Below are 6,020 nucleotides of genomic sequence, written 5' to 3'. Positions count from 1 at the left end.
GTTTGCAGGGCAAAACATAATTTTGAAATTAGAAATCAGGCAGCGGGCAGATCCCTTTCCTGGAGATAGGAGCGGGCGGGCACCGCGTGGCCTTCCCAGTGTCCAGCTGCCTTAGAAAACCCTAAAGATTCCACACAGAAAAAAAAAAAAAAACTGTTATAATTAATAAATGAATTCAGTTAAGTTGCAGGTCACGAACTCAATATACAAAAATCAGTTGCATATCTATACACTAACAATGAACTATCAGAGAAATTAAGAAAACAATCCTATTTATAACTTACCAAAAAGAGTAAAATACCTAAAAGTTAATTTAACCAAAGAGGTGAAAGATTTGTACTTTGAAAACTAAAACACATTGAAGAAGACACAAATAAATGGAAAGATGGTCTGTGCTCATGGATCGGAAGAATTAATATTGTTAAAATAACCACACTACCTAAAGCAATCTGCAGATTCAATGGAATCCCTAACAAAATTCCAATGGCATTTTTCACAGAAATAGAAAAAACAATCCTAAAATTTGCATGGAGCCACAATAGATCCCGAAGAACCAAAGCAATCTTGAGAAAGAAGAACAAACCTGGACACATCACACTTCCTGATTTCAAACTATATTACAAAGCTATAGTAATTAATATAGTATAGAGTTGGCATAAAAACAGACACATAGATCAATGGAATTGCTCATCTGAGAGCCCAGAAATAAACTCACACGTATCTGTTCAATTAATTTCAACAAAGGAGCCAAGCATAAACAATGCGGAATGGATAGGATCGTCTTTTCAATAAATTGTGTTAGGAAAAGTATGAAACTGAAACTTCTCTTCCCACCCTATCTTACACCATACACAAAAATCAATTCAAAATAGATTAAAGACTTGAATAAAACCTGAAACCATAAAACTCCTAGAAGAAAACATGGGCAGTAAGCTCCTTGACATCTGTCTTGACAATGATTTTTAGATTTAACACCAAAAGCAAGGGCAACGAAAGCAAAAATACATAAGTGGGATTACATCAAACTAAAAAGCTTCTGTGCAGCAAAGGAAACCATTAACAAAATGAAAAGGCAACCCATATAATGAGGGAAAATATTTTCAAATCATATATCTGATGAGGGGTTAATATTCAAAATATATAAAGAACACATACAACTCAACAGCAAAAAGAAAAAAGCCAATTTTTAAAATGGGCAGAGGAACTAAATAGACATTTTTTCAAAGAAAACATACAGATGGCCAACAGGTACATAAAAAGATGCTCAACATCACTAATCATCAGGGAAATGCAAATCAAACCACAATGAGGTATCACACCTGTTAAAGAGGCTATGATTGTAAAAGCAAGAGATAAGTTTTGGGGAGAAAGTGAAGGAAAGGGAACCCTTGCGCACAGTTGGTGAGAACATAAATTGGTGCAGCCACTTTGAGAAAAAATATGGAGGTTCCTAAAAATTTTTTAAATAGAACTACCAAATGATCCAGCAATTCCACTTCTGGGTATACATCCGAAAGAAACAAAATCACTATCGTGAAAAGACACCTACACCCCCAGGTTCACTGCAGCATTATTTACAATCACTAAGACATATAAACAACCTAAGTGTCCATAGACTGATGAATGGAGAAAGAAGTTGTGGTGTATATGTATACAATGGGATATTATTCAAGCATAAAAAAAAGGAAATCCTGCCATTTGTGACAATATGGATGGACTTCGAATGCATTATACTAAGTGAAATATGTCAGACAGAGAAAGACAAATACAGTATGATTTCACTTATAATTGGAATCTAAAAAACCGAGCTCATAGGTATGGAGAACAGATTGGTGGTTGCCAGACATAGGGGTAGGATGTGCAAAATGGGTGAAGGTGGTCAATAAGTACAAACTTCCAGTTATAAGAAAAATAAGTCCTGGGGATGTAATGTACAGCATGGTGATCATACATATCAATACTGTATTGTATATTTAAAAATTGCTAAGATAATAGATCTTAAAAGTTCTCATCACAAGAAAAAATATTGTAACTATATGAGGTGATGGATGTTCGCTAAACTTATTCTGACTTCATTAATACACACACATATCATTTCATTTATATATACAAATATCATTTCATTTATATGTATACATATCAAATCACTACGTTGTGCACCTTAAACTAATACAATGTTGTATGTCAATTAGAAAAAGAAAACTATTTTAATAGAGGTCATTACAATAGGGCTCAGCTCTGAATACAGCAGAGACATCTGGGGATCTATAGCCAAGGAGCACAGGGAGGGAGTGAGCGGCTGAAAAATTACTAAGCGGAGACATCAAAGGTAGGGATTCTCTCGAAAACTGGGCTCAGCAGGATTCTTGTTAAAACTGAGCTAGGCAGGTCTGACAAGGCTATAGACAAGGTGGAGGCCCAGTCGAGAAGAGGGCTCAGAGGAGCTTGAGTAAGGTTTGGCCAAGGAGAGAGTTGCTCTCAGGCTCAGCTCAGCACACGGGCCAGGATGATACAAGACCTCATCAAAATCATCCATGCAGATAGAGGGTGTCTCACATCACAGAAGGGTCAGTTTCCAAAGGACAGTAAATCCTCTTTCCCCAGATGGCAACACACCTCAGGGCCTTTCAGTACTGAGCAAAGATCTGTCCTTGGACATTGTTCCCCACCATAAATATTTAGGCCTAAACAGAGTATATCTGTCCTACCTTTTCTCCTCCTGCCCCAGGTATGCCCTCCCTCCCCACTCCTGTGAAATCCGGGAACTGAGTTCAGAGTACAGAGCTCAGTGCTGCTTCAGCCGTTAGGGCTCTTCAGTGATCTGGCCTCTTCCAGGAATGAGCTGGAGGAAGAAGGGGCTTGAATGAATCTAGCTTCCCCAGAAGAAAGGTTGACTGGTGGTGATGTGCACCATGGAGGGGGGCAGAGGGGAAGCAGTGGCGGGGTGGCGGGTTGGGGGCACAGAGTGGAAGCAACACAACGCGGAACAGCCAGGACTTGAGCTCCACGTGCTCCACAGAAAGGGCAGCTCAGGGGCACTACATTTTGTTTACTTCTGTTTACTTCCCTCCCTAATTTCTCTTTGGAAATTTAACAGGAAAAAAGTTGTTTCTCTGCTTTAACGGTTGACTTTAAAGTGAGCATGATTTTTCAATTTCATCGTTTCCAAACTTCGCCCAGGGATATAGCTAAGTGAACACTTTTACCTCACAGGGTACTGGGAGTGGAGGTGAATTTCAGGCCCAGAACCCAGCGAAGGAGAGTGGAGAAGGAAGGAACAGCTGCTCTTCACAGGGCACCAGGCGGTCCCCGGGCAGTCACTGGCCATCACACCTCAGACGGGCTATCTGTGTAGCTTATGATGGCCCTACCCCACCAATGACAGGAGGTAACATCTGTGGAGTCCGACTGCACCTCTGCTAGTCTATCAGAAAGGGTAAAGAACAACGAATGACAGTGACTGAAGCTTTAATACAAAATGAGAAAAGCCCTGGAAGCAGACTCAGAAATACCAAAGAAAAAGTACAATTGAGAATCACACTTATTAATATGAAAGAAACCACAGAATTGTGAGTTCATTCATTCTCATATTACATCAGTGAGAATTCTTGCTCCAATCATACCAAAATAGTTCAAAAATCACTGGCATCTAATAGAATAGTTTCGTGATTCCAACCTCCTACTCTCAAAATTCCATTCTCTTTCAAATCCCATTCTCTTCTTTATCGTACTTAGAATCCGTACTTGGTGTATCTGTCAGTTACAATTACTTTTACCTGGCTTAATAGAGGCATAATCAAACATAGAAGCAAAGTCTACAGAATAATTTCCATTCTCAAATAAAACCCGATTCCATAATGGTGGGGTCAAAACCACACGAGCAAAAAGTCAACAGGACTCAATAGCGATGTAAAAACCAACCAATGAGAATCTGTGTGTTAACATGTCACTAATAGGAATTTGCATGTTAACATGTAAAGGCATATCGGGAAACCTGATGTTTCCCATGTCTCCTAAAACACAGAATGATAGGTAATAAAATATAAACATTCAAAAACATTGTGTAGCTTTTTAGCTGATTCTTTAAACGTTTTTTTTACATTCTTTTTTTATATTATTTTCCATTACGGTTCATCACAGGATATTGAATACGATTCCTTATGCTATATGTTAAGACCTTGTTTATCCATTCTAAATGTAACAGTTTGTATCTACCAACCCCAAACTCCCAGTCCATCCCTCTCCCTCCCTGCTCCCGCTTGGCAACCATAAGTCTGTTCTCTATGTCTATGAGTCTGTTTCTGTTTTATAGATAAGTTCATTTGTGCCATATTTTAGATTCCACATATAAGTGATATCATATGGTATTTATCTCTTTCTGACTTATTTCACTTCGTATGATGATCTCTATTTGCATCCATGTTGCTGCAAATGGCATTATTTTGTCCTTTAGACTTTCTTTATTCAACAATATTAATAATGTCAGGGATTGGAGAAGTGCAGTAGCTACCATAACATTAATTTTATCGGCAATTTTATTTATTTTAAAAGTCTTCATTTCTAAAATCTACATATGTTATTATTCCCAAATCACCTCTCATACTTTCCTTGCATTAACTCAGAGCATCCATTAACTCCAAAAAGAGATTCATTTCTACGATGAAGATGGTCATAGGATGGGTAATAAGAATTTGCCCAGGTGGTGCTGCTGTGTTCATTAAAATCCTGATCAGTGCCTCCGGGATGCTGAAACCTGAAAAAATTGTAAGAATCTCTACTTATCTGGCTGTTTCTCTTACCAGTCATAAATAATTCAAACATGCACAAACCAGTCACTTATGAGGTTAAAATGTGCAAAATATAAACTATGTCCTGTACCAAATTACCTCGACAAAGGCCAGAGCCAGGGATCTCTCTCTCATATGACAGGTTGGGGTGCAGATGAGAAGAACCCTTTGGAAAGCAATTGGTCAAGATGCTAAAAAATATGCCTACACCCCACGAGGCAATAATTCCACCTTTAGAAACCTAACTTATAGAAAAACAATTTTAAAATGAATATTATTGATAACAAAATTGGATATAGTTCGAGTGTCAAATACTGTAAAATGGTGTTTAAACCGTGTCACGTAATGTTATGAAGCCATCAAAAATGACATTTTAGGACTTCCCTGGTGGCACAGTGGTTGAGAATCTGCCTGTCAATGCAGGGGACACGGGTTCGAGCCCTGGTCCGGGAAGATCCCACATGTCGCAGAGCAACTAAGCCCGTGCACCGTAACTACTTAGCCTGCGCTCTAGAGCCCGCAAGCCAAAACTACCGAGCCCACGTGCTGCAACTACTGAAGCCCACACGCCTAGAGCCCGTGCTCCACAACAAGGGAAGCCACCGCAGTGAGAAGCCCGCGCACCACAAAGAAGAGTAGCCCCCTCTCACCGCAACTAGAGAAAGCCTGCACGCAGCAATGAAGACCCAACGCAGCCAAATAAATAAATAAATTTATTTTTTTAATGACATTTTAATAGGTTGGAGGACTATGAAAGTGTTTATGATACCTAGTTTGTAATTCATAGATACATATTCATAAGCTCATACTTCATAGATATACATAAGTGTGTGTACATATTATCATATGATATGTGGGCAGGGAATGTTGCCTGCCCTTCCAGTAAACAAAAAATGTTGCCCACCATTCTGGTTCTATGAGGATCAAGCCATCAGCAACTGCAGAAGCCCAAGGAAGGTGTGCCCTGAGGAGAATTCAGGATGGAGAAAAACAGAAAGCATTCCGTGCTTTGAATACTGGCCCTAGATCATTAAGGTGCATAACTAAGGAATAATTGCAATGAGTCCAGACTCTTGCACCTTCCCATAGGCAGAAAAGCACTAAAATCATTAACTTGAGATGTCTACTCTTTGTGATTAGCAGTCATCTTTTGAAGTTCAACTACATTTTTTTTATCCCCAGCAAAACACTCATATATATCCTGGCTTCTCCATTATCTCTTCAGAGCAGTTC

The 6,020-nt window shown here is 39.1% G+C and overlaps 1 protein-coding gene across 1 annotated transcript in view; it reads right to left on the bottom strand.

Moving 5' to 3' along the window:
- Nucleotides 1-4,262: 4,262 nt before the first annotated feature.
- MARC2 (mitochondrial amidoxime reducing component 2) overlaps nucleotides 4,263-6,020 on the bottom strand; it is a 33,778-nt gene continuing 32,020 nt past the window's right edge. The window contains exon 8 of the mRNA XM_029227143.1: nucleotides 4,263-4,753. The gene's annotated coding sequence lies outside the window, so the exon portion shown is untranslated. The remainder of the gene's footprint in view (nucleotides 4,754-6,020) is intronic.

This window comes from Monodon monoceros, unplaced genomic scaffold (genome assembly GCF_005190385.1).
Source record: "Monodon monoceros isolate NGI ecotype Baffin Bay Population unplaced genomic scaffold, NGI_Narwhal_1 Super_Scaffold_18, whole genome shotgun sequence".
Lineage (NCBI taxonomy): Eukaryota > Metazoa > Chordata > Mammalia > Artiodactyla > Monodontidae > Monodon > Monodon monoceros.
This window is presented reverse-complemented; position numbering and strand designations above follow the sequence as displayed.